Raw genomic sequence first — 15,377 nt, forward strand, 5'->3', positions numbered from 1 at the left:
CCCGGCGCCCATTATTGCTCCACAGCACAGGAAATTTCCCACCTACAAGGCAGGTGATGACACCGAGGCCTTCTTGGAAAATTTTGAAAGAGCCTGTCTTGGGTACAGCATTCCCGAAGACCAGTACATGGTAGAATTGAGGTCACAGCTCAGTGGACCTTTAGCAGAGGTGGCAGCTGAAATGCCTAAGCAGCAAATGAATGACTATAAACTTTTTCAAACCAAGGCCAGATACAGAATGGGGATAACCCCAGATCATGCCCGTCGGCGTTTCAGAACCCAAAAGTGGAAACCAGAGGTGTCATTTCCCAAACACGCCCACTACATTGCAAAAAACTATGAGGCCTGGATAACAGGAAACAACATTCAAACCTTGGAAGAACTGCACCTCCTCATACAAATGGAGCAGTTCTTGGATGGTGTTCCTGAAGACATCACACGGTACATACAAGATGGAAATCCCAAAGATATCGCTGAGGCGGGGGAGATTGGAGCCAAATGGATGGAACTGGCAGAAAGCAAAAAAGCTACTGTCAAGGGGAACGATTACCCCAGGGGGCACACAGACCATAAACCCTACAACCGAGGACAGCCAAAGACCCCACATACCACCCAAGTAAAGCCACAGATACCCTACCCTTCAACCTCACCAGTCTCCAGTAACTCACTTCGGCCCAGTGACCCATCAGATGGAAGATGCTTTAAGTGTAATGAACTGGGACATATCAAGGCCAACTGTCCCAAGAACACCATGCGAGTGCAATTCATTACACCACCATCACCCCAAAGATCCCCAGGCCCGGATGCCTCTCAAATACCCTTGGAGCGAAGGGAAAATTTGAGAGTGGGCGGAAAGAAGGTTACTGCGTGGAGAGACACGAGGGCACAAGTGTCAGCTATCCACCAATCCTTCGTTGACCCCAAATTCATCAACCCAAAGGCCAAAGTTACAATTTACCCCTTCATGTCACAAGCTGTAGACTTGCCTACAGCTCAACTGCCTGTCCAGTACAAAGGCTGGTCAGGAATGTGGACTTTTGCAGTCTATGACAATTATCCTATCCCCATGCTACTGGGGGAAGACTTGGCCAACCAGGTGAGGCGGGCCAAGAGAGTGGGAATGGTTACACGTAGCCAAACCAGGCAAGCTTCCAGACCCATTCCTGTTCCTGAGCCGTCCACAGACGCCCCGTCTGTGTTACCAGAGACCCAGACAGAGGTAGTGGACCCGGATTCCATGCCTACCACTGAAACAGCCACAGCATCTCCAGTCCCAGGCCCGGAACTGGAACAGCAACCAGCACCAGCAAGTGCAACCACATCTTCAAACTCAACGCCAGAGGGCGCCAGCGAGCCAGAACTGGCAGAAGCAAAAGACAGCCATACCCAAAAGGCTCAGCCAGAGCCTGAAATACCCTCAGGTGCACCAGCGGAGAGCGGTTCACCAGCAACGGAAACAACCCCATCACCTACAGCGCTTCCAGAGGGACCAAGCCCAAGTCCACAGTCTGAGGAAGAACTGGTGACCCCAGCCTCAAGGGAACAGTTCCAGACTGAGCAGGAAGCAGATGACAGCCTTCAGAAAGCTTGGGCGGCGGCACGGAGCACCCCACTGCCTCTCAGCTCTTCTAATCGATCCCGGTTTGTTATAGACCAAGGACTTTTATACAAGGAAATTCTTTCTGGTGGACACCGGGAAGAATGGCAGCCGCAAAAACAGTTGGTGGTTCCAACTAAGTACCGGGGGAAGCTCTTAAGCTTAGCCCATGATCATCCCAGTGGCCATGCTGGGGTGAACAGAACCAAGGACCGGTTGGGGAAGTCCTTCCACTGGGAGGGGATGGGCAAGGACGTTGCCAAGTATGTCCGGTCTTGTAAGGTATGCCAAACAGTGGGAAAGCCTCAAGACCAGGTCAAGGCCCCTCTCCAGCCACTCCCCATAATTGAGGTCCCATTTCAGCGAGTAGCTGTGGATATTCTGGGCCCTTTCCCAAAAAAGACGCCCAGAGGAAAGCAGTACGTACTGACTTTAGTGGACTTTGCTACCCGATGGCCAGAAGCAGTAGCTCTAGGCAACACCCGGGCTAACACTGTGTGCCTGGCCCTAACAGACATCTTTGCCAGGGTAGGTTGGCCCTCTGACATCCTTACAGATTCAGGGTCTAATTTCCTGGCAGGGACCATGGAAAAACTGTGGGAAACTCATGGGGTGAATCACTTGGTTGCCACCCCGTACCACCATCAAACCAATGGCCTGGTGGAAAGGTTCAATGGAACTTTGGGGGCCATGATACGAAAATTCATCAACGAATTCTCCAATAATTGGGACCTAGTGTTGCAGCAGTTGCTGTTTGCCTAGAGGGCTGTACCACATCCCAGTTTAGGGTTTTCACCATTTGAACTTGTGTATGGTCACGAGGTTAAGGGGCCATTACAGTTGGTGAAGCAGCAATGGGAGGGGTTTACGCCTTCTCCAGGAACTAACATTCTGGACTTTGTAAGCAACCTACAAAGCACCCTCCGACACTCTTTAGCCCTTGCTAGAGAGAACCTAAAGGATGCTCAAGAAGAGCAAAAGGCCTGGTATGACAGACATGCCAGAGAACGTTCCTTCAAGGTAGGAGACCAGGTTATGGTCTTGAAGGCGCAACAGGCCCATAAGATGGAAGCATCATGGGAAGGGCCATTCACGGTCCAAGAGCACCTGGGAGCTGTAAACTACCTCATAGCATTTCCCAATTCCTCACTAAAGCCTAAAGTGTACCATGTTAATTCTCTCAAGCCTTTCTATTCCAGAGACTTACAGGTTTGTCAGTTTACAGTCCAGGGAGATGATGCTGAGTGGCCTGACGGTATCTACTACGACGGGAAAAAAGACGGTGGCGTGGAAGAGGTGAACCTCTCAACCACCCTGGAACGTCTGCAGCGGCGACAAATCAAGGAGCTGTGCACTAGCTTCGCCCCATTGTTCTCAGCCACCCCAGGACGGACTGAACGGGCATACCACTCCATTGATACAGGTAATGCTCACCCAATCAGAACCCCACCCTACCGAGTGTCTCCTCATGCCCAAGCTGCTATAGAACGGGAGATCCAGAACATGCTACAGATGGGTATAATCCGCCCATCTACCAGTGCATGGGCATCTCCAGTGGTTCTGGTACCCAAACCAGATGGGGAAATACGCTTTTGCGTGGACTACCGTAAGCTAAATGCGGTAACTCGTCCGGACAACTATCCAATGCCACGCACCGATGAGCTATTGGAAAAGTTGGGACGTGCCCAGTTCATCTCTACAATAGACTTAACCAAGGGGTACTGGCAAGTACCGCTAGATAAACCTGCCAAGGAGAGGTCAGCATTCGTCACCCATGCGGGGGTGTATGAATTCAATGTCCTTCCTTTCGGCCTTCGAAATGCACCCGCCACCTTCCAGAGGCTGGTAAATGGTCTACTAGCTGGACTGGGAGAATTTGCAGTTGCCTACCTCGATGATGTGGCCATTTTTTCAGACTCCTGGCCCGAACACCTACTACACCTGGAAAAGGTCTTTAAGCGCATCAGGCAGGCAGGACTAACTGTTAAGGCCAAAAAGTGTCAAATAGGCCAAAACAGAGTGACTTACCTGGGTCACCAGGTGGGTCGAGGAACCATAAACCCCCTACAGGCCAAGGTGGATGCTATCCAAAAGTGGCCTGTCCCACGGTCCAAGAAGCAGGTCCAATCCTTCTTAGGCTTGGCCGGATACTACAGGCGATTTGTACCCCACTACAGCCAAATCGCTGCCCCACTGACCGACCTGACCAAAAAGACCCAGCCAAATGCAGTTAAGTGGACTGATGAGTGTCAAAAGGCCTTTACCCAACTTAAGGCAACGCTCATGTCTGACCCTGTGCTCAGGGCCCCGAATTTTGACATGCCATTCCTAGTAACCACAGATGCATCTGAGCGTGGTATAGGAGCGGTGCTCATGCAGGAAGCAACAGATCACAACTTCCATCCTGTCGTGTTTCTCAGCAAGAAACTGTCTGAGAGGGAAAGTCACTGGTCAGTCAGTAAAAAGGAATGCTATGCCATTGTGTACGCCCTGGAAAAGCTACGCCCATATGTTTGGGGACGGCGGTTCCAACTACAAACTGACCATGCTGCACTAAAGTGGCTTCATACTGCCAAGGGGAACAACAAGAAACTTCTTCGTTGGAGTTTAGCTCTCCAAGATTTTGATTTTGAAATTCAACACATCACAGGAGCTTCTAACAAAGTAGCTGATGCACTCTCCCGTGAGAGTTTCCCAGAATTCAGTAGTTAAAAAGTGTTCTTAAAATGTAGAAGTCTGTTAGTTATATACTTAGGAGTATATGTAAAGGTGTATGTGTTGTATTAATCTGTTTATTTTCAAGTTCTAGAAGGAAATCGCCGCCAGTGAGCTTCCCCACTGTCTGCAATTTGGGGGGCGTGTCATAAACAGATAGCTAAGGGTTAATGTCTCTTTCACCTGAAGCACTTGACCAGAGGACCAATCAGGAAACCGGATTTTGTCAACTCTGGGTGGAGGGAATTGTGTGTCTGAGTCTTTTGTCTGCCTGCCTGCTTTCTCTGAGCTTTGGAGAAGTAGTTTCTGCTTTCTAATCTTCTGTTTCTAAGTGTAAGGACAAAGAGATCAGATAGTAAGTTATATGGTTTCTTTTCTTTGGTATTTGCATGAATATAAGTGCTGGAGTGCTTTGATTTGTATTCTTTTTGAATAAGGCTGTTTATTCAATATTCTTTTAAGTGATCGACCCTGTGTTGTATCATCTTAATACAAAGAGAACATTTGTATGTATTTTTCTTTCTTTTTATATAAAGCTTTCTTTTAAGACCTGTTGGAGTTTTCTTTACTTCAGGAAAATTGAGTCTGTACTCACCAGGGAATTGGTGGGAGGAAGAAATCAAGGGGAGATCTGTGTGTTGGATTGCTAGCCTGATTTTGCATTCCCTCTGGGGGAATAGGAAAGTACTTTTTGTTTCCAGGATTGGGAACAGAGAGGGGGAGTCTCTCTGTGTAGTTTCACAGAGCTTGTGTCTGTGTATCTCTCCAGGAGCACCTGGAGGGGGGAAGGGAAAAAGGATTATTTCCCTTTGTTGTGAGACTCAAGGGATTTGGGTCTTGGGGTCCCCAGGGAAGGTTTTTCAGAGGGACCAGAGTGCCCCAAAACACTCTAATTTTTTGGGTGGTGGCAGCAGGTACCAGGTCCAAGCTGGTAACTAAGCTTGGAGGTTTTCATGCTAACCCCCATATTTTGGACGCTAAGGTCCAAATCTGGGACTAAGGTTATGATACACCCACTTGTCTGATTCTCTCTCAAACACCTCTGTGCATTTAGTTCCCTACCTCTCACCAGGCAGGGGAAGGTTATTAACCCCGCACCTTATACCCCTCCCCTATTATCTTTTTTAAAATCCTACCTCAAAATCTACTTCCACTGGGACGCCTACACACCACTCCAATCTGGCACTGGTTAGGCAAATGACTAGCCATGACTTCTGCATTTCTACTAACCTCTATTGTTTCACTGTTTCCCCATCCTGACAACCCACACCCACCGAATTTATCTGTTTTGTTCACCGGTTGCATCCACCTGACAGCTAGATAGTTAGCTCTCTGAGATGGGGACTCTCTCTGACATTTATCCACACAGCTCCTAGCACAACAGGGCCCTGATCCTTTGATAAGGTTCTGGGCGCTACCGTAGTACAAATATATTAATAAGAAGAAGTTTTGAAGCCCTTTCGATGAAACCCTGGCACAGTTGCGTGAATTAGAAATCCCATGATAGCCATTGTTGGGCATTTCCTTGCTTTCTTGGTGTTACGGCTGATCAATTTTAATTGTCACTTTGTCATTAGTTTATCATTTACATTCTAATTTTAGTGGCATACCCACCATTTCAAAAGTGGAATACCACAGGAGCGTTTCAAAGCAGCAGTGGTTAGTAAGCTGTAATAAGCAATACAAAGCAGCTAAGTCTGATTGCCAACTGCTGCCAAAGTACAGTAACAGGCCCCTCTAGCAGAATGAGCTCCCAGAGTGTTCCAGTTTCATATATTCCACTAGAATTAGCACAGCAAGTGGGGTAGTGGAACAGCAGCCAGAGCAGTTTGAGTACAGAAATATAGGTATTAGAGATGGAAAAGACTGACGACTGTCATTTACTACACTCCCCTGCCAATGCAGAAATGTTCCTGGCAGTGAATTGTTTGCACTTTGCATTGTACCATTTGATTTTTCACATTTGCTATGCATTAAGAAGATTTCAATATAGCAGTGACATGCACTGACTCTAGACCCCTCACTAGACCTGCACAAGATCTAATTAAGTACAGCAATTACAGCTTTGTAATCATTCGTGCATCTTAAGTGTCTTAGCTATCTAATAATGCAGGCTGCAACAATAACTACTGATCCACGATGAGCTGGACAAAATAGAGGGAAATATTTTCTTGGCTATATCGGATATGATGAATCCTGCCGAAAGAAACCCTCCTCTCCAGATTTTGCAGCAGGGCAGGAGAGCAGAACCAGCCCCTAGGAGTAGCTCCTTCTTCATCAAGGAGTACCGACAGACAGACTGATGTACTCTGTGTGTGTGTGTGTGTGTGTGTGTGTGTGTGTGTGTGTGTGTGTGTGTGTGTGAGAGAGAGAGAGAGAGAGAGAGAGCGCATGCAGATGATGCAGATGGGGCTTTACCATTTAAACTAGAGACACTTGCCGATTGCTGATTGCCGATTGGTGTGCCTCTTTCCCCTACATTCTATTTTATGTCTTTTTAGGCTATAAGATCTTCAGTGCATGGGTCTTGTTTTCTTATGTGCTGTAGAGATCCCAGCACAAGGATCTGATTCGGGGGCATTACCACAATAGAAATAAACAGTAACAACAACAAATCAACCTTAGCCTCTGTATGAACAAACTGTGCCCCTAGGTTCTGGCCTCAAAATACATCATGAGTCCCTGATTATTTGCAAATTCTGGTCAAAATTAGCCAGATATTTGCCTGCAGCAGCTCTCAAAGTCTGCTGGGATGGGATGTGACATGTGATCAGGAAGCCATGCTGCTGATGTTACGCCTCTCTCTCCGTACCCTGCTGTGACCCTCCCCCTCCAGGATACTTGTGCCGGTTTTGAAGATATGCTTTATCGCTCCTTTTTTTTTTTTTTGGCCGGTGCTGTTGCTGTTGCCAGTGCCTCTTTGTTGTGTGGAAAGATGACCTTACTCAACTGAGTAGGCCTCAGTGTGGGTGACGTGTGATGGGTTCGGTCACAGAGACCCTCTTGGGACTGTCACCTGATGTGCTGAGACTATCTCTGAGCCTGTTTTCTCTGCCAGTTTAGAAATCCAGAACCCTGTCTTGTTGAGCCAGATATGCTGATCCACTGCAACACAGACCCAGGGTCTGAACCACAACCCCAAAGCTGCAGACTTAACTGAAAACTGCTTAGCAAGTACTCCTGTCTCCAGCACCCAGCTCCCAATGGGATCCAAACCTCAAATAAATCCGTTTTACTCTGTATAAAGCTTATACAGGGTAAACGCATAAATTGTCCACCCTCTATAACACTGATAGAGAGATATGCATAGCTATTTGCTCCCCCAGGTATTAATCACTTACTCTTGGTTAATTAATAAATAAAAGTGATTTTATTAAGTATAAAAAGTAGGATTTAAGTGGTTTCAAGTAATAACAGACAGAACAAAGTAAGTTACCAAGCCAAATAAAACAAAACACGCAAGTCAAAGCCTATTACATTAAGAAACTGACTACAGGTAAATCTCACCCTCAGAGATGTTCCAATAAGCTTCTTTCACAGACTAGACTTCTTCCTAGTCTGGGCCCAATCCTTTCCCTGGTACAGTTCTTGTTAGTTCCAGCTCAGGTGGTAACTAGGGGAATTCTTATGATTGGCAGCCCCCTTTGTTCTCTTCCACACCCTTTTATAGCTTTGGTTCAAAGCAGGAATCCTTTGTCTCTCTTTGGGTTCCCACCCCTCCTTCAAAATGGAAAAGCACCAGGTTAAAGATGGATTCCAGTGTCACGTTCACATGTCCTGTGAGCCCTCCTCCGCTTTTTCAGGACTGGCCCATACATATGCAGTGGAGGCTTGAAGGTAAACAGAGCCAACTACAATCAATTGTCCAGTCAATGGGAACCATCAAGATTCCAAACCACCATTAATGGCCCACACTTTGCATAATTATAATAGCACCTCAGAGTTATATTTCATATTCCTAGTTTCAGATACAAGAATGATACATTCATACAAATAGAATGACCACATTCAGTAAATGATAAACTTTGTAATGATACCTTACAAGAGACATTTTGCATAAAGCATATTCCAGTTACATCATATTCACACATACAAACTTATTTTATAAAGCATATGGAGTGCAACGTTACAAGATAATATCTTTTATTGGACCAACCTCTGCTGGTGAGACGGACAAGCTCTCAGGTCTGAAAAAAGAGCTTGGTGCAGTTCGAAAGCTTGTCTCTCTCTCCAACAGGAGCTGGTCCAATAAAAGATATTACCTCACCTTCCTTGTCTCTCTAATATCCTGGGACTGACATGGCTACACCTACACTGCATAGACCTCAGGGAGCAGTTGCCATTAGAACACAACATAACAAATGTGGTGCAAGCAGATAGACTATAACAAAGCCACTGTTGATGCAATACACTCTTGTCAGATCAAAGTTGATGTAGGATGAGGAAAATATCAAAGTATATAGCAAACCTTTCAGGAAAATACAGACAGTTAAAACTATGAATAGGTATACACTATGTAAATGTACACATCAAACACTCATCTGGCATAGTATGTATTGGTAATGAAAGGGAAATACATGGTAAATTGTGAATCAAATTGATCAGTTTTGCTTTGATGTAAAAAAAGATGAACTAATTTTTGCTTTATTATTTGGAAGGAAGACTCCTAATTATAGCCTATTCTTCCAAAAAGTGCAATCAGAATGGTTTCTGCCTCCCTTCTAAATACAAAGGATTGGCTCAACCAATCAAGGAACCAAAATTTATACCATGTAACCTCTCACCAATCAATCCAACTAAAATTTTAAAAAAAGTTAAGCAAATATTAGCTGCAAATTTTTCTGTGAAAATATGTCACAAAACTTCACTTTTTAAAAATGTGAAACATTTCGCAAAAATACCACAATTTTACAGAAGTTTTGCTATCAAGAAAAGAGGAAAAATTCAGTGGCAAATGTTTTGCAAATATTCCACTCAGCTATTTATTATGCAATAACCACAGCATCCTGATATATCAGTTTTCAAAACATTACAAGCTAGTTCTATTGTGCTGGCTAACTGGTGGCAAGACTCTAGAGCAAATCCCCTTTTTCAGGATTGAACTTGTTAGGCCAAATAGTCTCATGGAACAAATGGGTGAAAATCCAGTGGTGTCATTTGAGATAAGTCCATTTACAGTAGCAGAATATTTAGCCTGTTGAGTATGTATCAATGTTATGAAAGCTGAAAATTGGATCAGGACCTCTGTGGTCTGTAGGCAGTGAATCATGATCCAAAAGAGAACTTCCTGCTGGCTCAGTCAGAGAATCGGTGCTAAACTTGTCTCAGCAGGAAACTTCTCTGCATATTTTTCAGTCCACATGAAAGAGCTGCAATATCTGTTGCTCTGCAGATTGATCTTGAAGAAAGCTTTATATTGCAAATATTGGGTCTGATTCTTCTTCCTTTTGAAGTCAAAATAAAAAATCTCAAGACTCTGAGGGTAGCAGCATCAGAATGATCATTAGCAACTTTCTTTTTGCAGCATCCAATTTAAAGGATGGTAGTCATGGTAATTTTTATACATGTGCTTTCAAATTATTTTTACACTTTTTTATACTTATTCTTAGAGGCCTTAATACAATTTATTTGTAACTCACACAATGTAGCCTTCCTCATTTCAGAGTCCGAGATTTTGTCCTGTCCGCATTATAGACTAACTCTCTGTAAATGTTTTATGTGTGAAAACTAATCTGTTTTTGGTCTAGCAAGGTAAAATAAAAGTACTGCAAAGCCTTGAGAATTTTTCCTCTCTTGCTACAGCTCTATAAATCAAAAACTGATTAAGTTGTTTCTTTACATGATGCTACCGGTACATTCTGCTCAGGGAGGCAATATGTTTTCCTTTTTGCTTTTATGGCACTTTTCTATGTACCGTGTGGCTTGCTTTCTTTATCTCTTAATTCCTTGGCTGTTTCATTTTTGGTCCTCTCTTTATTTTGACATTTGGAAGTGTTGATAGTGTCAGGAAACTCTCCAAAGATTAGAGGTTCAGTTCAATTTGGATTAGCACCCATAAGTTTGGATCATCTGAAGCTTATCCAAATCAAGTCTGTAATATTTAGCTGGAAATATCATGAGAAAACGTGTTCCTGTGAGATTTCCAGCTAAATTTTGCAGACTGAAGAGGTTTTTGATAAGCTTTGGATAATCTTCCAGTCTATTAGGTGTTTATCTGGACAGAACCCAAATTCTAAATCTTTTGCAGTTTGTCCATTGCTGATTTTAACCTTATTCTACCACTATAACCTAAGGGGCTTTTTGACCACTCAAGCTACCTAGCCGAGAACCTTTTAGAATGTGAACAGTGCCATTCAACTATTAAATGCCAAAGGTCTTTGATGGTTAGTCAGTATTAGCTTTGAAGGGAAAGTGGTCACAAACTACTGTCCTTTAACACTTAGGGCTTGGCTGCACTTACAGCACTTACAGCTACCTGCACCCCTGCAGTGCTGAGTGAAGACACTACCTATGCTGATGGGAATGCTTCCCCCATTGGCATAGTTAATCCATCGCCCTGAAAGATAGTAGCTATGTAAATGGGAGAAGCCCTCCTGTAGACATAGCACTGTCAACACTGGGGGTCAGGGCCGCCCAGAGGATTCAGGGGGCCTGGGGTCTTTGGTGGTGGGAGGCCCCCGCCCCCAAATTGCCGCTGAAGACCCGGCACTTCGGCTGCAGGTCCCGAGGTGGAAGGATCCCCCGCCACAGGTCTTCAGGGCACTTCGGCGGTGGGTCCCAGGGCAGAAGGACCCCCGCTGCCGAATTGCCGCCGAGGACCTAGAGTGGAAGAAGCTCCGGGGGCCCCATGAGAGTTTTCTGGGGCCCCCAGAGCGAGTGAAGGACCCCACTCCAGGGGCCCCAAAAAAACTCTTGTGGGGGCCTGGGGCAAATTGCCCCACTTGTCCTCCCCTCTGGACGGCCCTGCTGGGGAGGGGGGTGGGGGCTGCTTGTGTAGACCAAGCCTTACTGAGAGTTTTGTTATCATTTCTTGTTTGTTTTTCTGCCATTGAATGAGCTGTTTTTGTTACACCATTTGCTTGGTTTCACACATTCATTAAATTAACTATTTTTTGTGTTTAGTTATGTATTTTAATACTTTCCTCTATATGTTACCTTTTAAAACACAATAACTTAAGAAAGCCTTTTCTTGGACTTTGATAACGCCAGTGTCAGAACTGGTATCATTTTTCATCAAAAAGGCCAACAAGGCTCAGAAATTATAATGATTGTTTCCTATAAGTAGACTCATGATGAGAAGTGCTTCTCCATCCCCAGGATTAGCATTCTCTGGAATTCTTTTTAAATGCCTCAGCACAGGTGCGAAGGACCGAACAGAAAATGCATGGAGACTGACCTACCTGTTCACCCTAGAAGTAGTCCTTTGGATCAGTCTTGAGGCAAGCAGGTGGAAGGATGTGAGGGGAGCTTGAACTGCCACTGTTTAGGTTGTTCCTGATCTGTGGATAAATAGAGAAATTCAGGAATGTTAATCTGTAATTTTCTGCAGCACTACATTGACTTTTAAGTTAATTTATGAATATGTATAAAATTTAAGGATATTTAATATGAACTGTAATGGTTCTTAGCAAAATGGATCACTAAATATAGCTTATAAGAAAGGATCATAGTACCCATTGGGAAAGATCAAAACAAGTGTCTAGACACTTCACTTTATTATTGTCACATAACTATGGAAGCTAAAGGGACAGAAGGCAAACAGGGACAGAGTGACCAGCCATTGATGGCAACATTGCAATTCCTTTTTCACTTATGTCCAACAGTGAAATAGGGAAGAGGCATGTATAAAGCATGGGAGATGCCAACATTAGACATGTCACCCAAAGCAACACTATGAGAGTGAAAACAATGAGGAGTCCTTGTGGCACCTTAGAGACTAACAAATTTATTTGGGCATAAGCTTTCATGGGCGAAAACCCACTTCATCGGATGCATGGAGTGAAAAATACAGTAAGCAGTATAAATATTACAGCACATGAAAAGATGGGAGTTGACTTACCAAGTGTGTGTGTGGGGGGTCAATGCTAATGAGGCCAAATCAATTAAAGTGGAAGTGGCCTATTCTCAACAGTTGACAAGAAGGGGTGAATATCAAGAGAGGTGGCAGAGGGGTAGCCAAGGCAAATTTAAGTGAGTGGGGCTGTGAGTGTGTGCCAGGTTGCAATGTTTGGAAGAGGGAACTGGGAGCAGACCTGCAGGACAGGAGCTGCCACTGCAGGGTGAGTACACAGTGGATTTGCTTTTCAACACGTTTAATCCCAGGGCCTCCCCTCTGTACTGGGCCAGGAGACACATATATTTGCCTAGGGCCCTGCGACACATCCAGAACCTTCCCGTGACCCACTGGTGGATCAGGACCTACCATTTGGGAAACACCAAACTACATAACCATAGGTTCCTAACAGTAATAATGTTTGTTTCAAAGTACTGTGGGCCTAATATTCAAAAAAAGTAGTAAAAAAAGGATGTTAGGAATCATTAGGAAAGGAATAGTTAATAAGACAGAAAATATCATAATGCCACTATATAAATCCATAGTATCTCCACACCTCAAATACTTCAAGTTCTGGTCACCCCAGCTCAAAAAAGATATCTTAGAATTGGAAAAGATACAGAGAAGGGCAACAAAAATGATTATGGGTATGGAACAGCTTCCATATGAGGAGAGATTAAAAAGACTGACACTTTTTCCCTTGGAAATTAGATGACTAAGGGTGCATATGATACAGGTCTATAAAATGGTGACTAGTGTGGAGAAAGTGAATATGGAAGTGTTATTTACTCCTTCTCATAACATAAGAACTAGAGGTTACCAAGTGAAATTAATAGGCCACAGGTTTAAAACAAACAAAAGGAAGTATTTCTTCACACAATGCCCAGTCAGCCTGTGGCACTCGTTACCAGAGGATGTTGTGAAGGCCAAAACTATAACAAGGTTCAAAAAAGAACTAGAAAAGTTCATGGAGGATGGGTCTATCAATGTCTATTAGCCAAGGTGATCAAGGATGCAAACCCATGCTCTGAGTATCCCTAGCCTATTTGCCAGAAGCTGGGAGTGGACAATAGGGGGTGGATCACTCGATGATTGCCTGTTCTGTTCATTCCCTCTGAAGCTCCTGGCATTGACCACTGTTGGAGGACAGGATAGTGGGCTAGATGGATCATTGGTCTGACCTAATATGGTCGTTCTTATGTAATTATGCCTCTGCCTGTGTGGTGCTTGATCCAAAGCCCATTGAAATCAGTGGGGATCTCTCCATTGACTTCACTGGGCTTTGGATAGCACCGTAGTCCATTACAAGGTATAGAAGACGCACACTGCCCTATTCTCCTTATGTTGGATATATTGAGGAGCTCAGGGTGTGTGGGAAGGTCCAATCTGTGTGGCGCCATGGCATAGCCATGGCCCCTCCCTTCTATACATCTGTCAGCAGAACAGCACTGCAGGGAGCATCAAGAGCTGCTTCCCAGCATACCAGCCCCGAGGCACTGCTGCTTTGGTGCTTCACTGTTTCCCCATTCAAACCACACCATTGCTCCACCACAGTTTTGCTCTTTGGTATTCGTAAGAGTCCATTGCTACAACCGACTCATCGCTTGACTTCAAAGGTCCATGAGCCTGAGTGGGATAAGCTTAGTTTAATAACAAACGTGATCTTTAATTTACGGCACTCTTTAGTTTTTCTCATTTCAGGGGCCAGCATATGGTTGATACCAGGCACAAAAAAAATTTTTTTTTTTTTATAAGAGCACCTTCTCCCTCACACATACTAAGTGGGAAAAGATTTTTCTTTTTTAAGTCAAAAATTGATTATAAAAACATGACAGGAAAGTGTCTTGATATGGAAAAGTCTGTCATCTTTACTTTTTGTGCTGGTAACAGCAGCCTGCTGTCCCTTCTGAAACTTATAAGCATTTCACTAGTAGACACTGCACTGAAACATTTCTCTAGTCAAAACATAAGTAGAAAGCCAACAGTGCACTCAGCTAATTGTATTTGTGGCAGATTTTTAAAATAATCAGTTGACTTCATCTTTATTTATGCCACAGCATCACAACTTATGCATGGCCCTTTCTCTACAGCTCCATCAGTGAAGGAGAAGGATATGTGCTTTGATGGGATAAAAGGTTTCTGGAGTGATCTTTACTGATAAGTACTTGAACCAAAGCCTTGAAAAGGCCGTATTTCATTCTTTTGAAAGTGATCTTTTTTAAAACTTTCCCCCTTCGGGCCTACTGCAGAGATTTTGTTATTTAGTGCATCAGAGAAAATGTGCCTCATGATCAAACCTGATTTTCTCTTTCAAGAAATAAACAGATGCTCACACCCTTGACTACTGAAAGAGGGGAGATTTTTAAAGTGAGAATAAAGAGCAATGCAAAAAAATTAAAGAGAAATAGATAAGTCAAAAATCATTTTGGAGAAATTGCAGAGGACTCAAGTGATAATTTTTATGCATTCATGGGATGGAGTGCAGAGGGGAAACTGAAATAATAAACACTACAATCTCATTTTTGTGCACAGATCTCTGGAGTAAGAAGGTGCTGTTTATCACACAATTGCTCTTTACACTAGAACTGCATTTTAAGAATGATTTGCTATCTCATACTCAAGATAATAGATCTTCATATTATATATAATTGCTATTACATTGCCTAATTTTTCCATCATAGCTAAAAACAAATCATGTGACATGTTCATAGTGAAATATCTTAGAATCTATTTTGATCTCCCTTTATGGCAGATCTTGAATTTTTATTCTCTCTCTCTCTCCCTCTTCCTCTCCCCCTTTCCTCCCATGGGAAATTTATGTCTGTTCCTGGCATCTTTCCCCAGTCTTCCCAAAAAACGGTCACGGAAATTAAGGATTCATTATGGTGTTTTTGCACTTCTAGTGTATCTCTTACATCAGTAAATTCCCCTTCTTTCCTAGAAGAGGCCCTACCATATCCTGCAATGACCTCTTGATCTTTGTGTGCTTGAATCATTTATTAGTTATCTTTC

General features: G+C 43.8%; 2 protein-coding genes across 6 annotated transcripts in view; both read right to left on the reverse strand.

Moving 5' to 3' along the window:
- The window catches only part of ST6GAL2 (ST6 beta-galactoside alpha-2,6-sialyltransferase 2), a 287,770-nt gene that overhangs the window by 179,872 nt on the left and 92,521 nt on the right, over nt 1–15,377 (reverse strand). For all 5 annotated transcript variants that reach the window (XM_050922198.1, XM_050922205.1, XM_050922235.1 and 2 more), the window contains one exon: nt 11,713–11,811. The gene's annotated coding sequence lies outside the window, so the exon portion shown is untranslated. The remainder of the gene's footprint in view (nt 1–11,712; nt 11,812–15,377) is intronic.
- LOC127034210 (uncharacterized) overlaps nt 1–15,377 on the reverse strand; it is a 484,493-nt gene that overhangs the window by 127,458 nt on the left and 341,658 nt on the right. The gene's annotated exons all lie outside the window — the stretch shown is intronic.

This window comes from Gopherus flavomarginatus, chromosome 1 (genome assembly GCF_025201925.1).
Source record: "Gopherus flavomarginatus isolate rGopFla2 chromosome 1, rGopFla2.mat.asm, whole genome shotgun sequence".
Classification (NCBI taxonomy): Eukaryota; Metazoa; Chordata; order Testudines; family Testudinidae; genus Gopherus; species Gopherus flavomarginatus.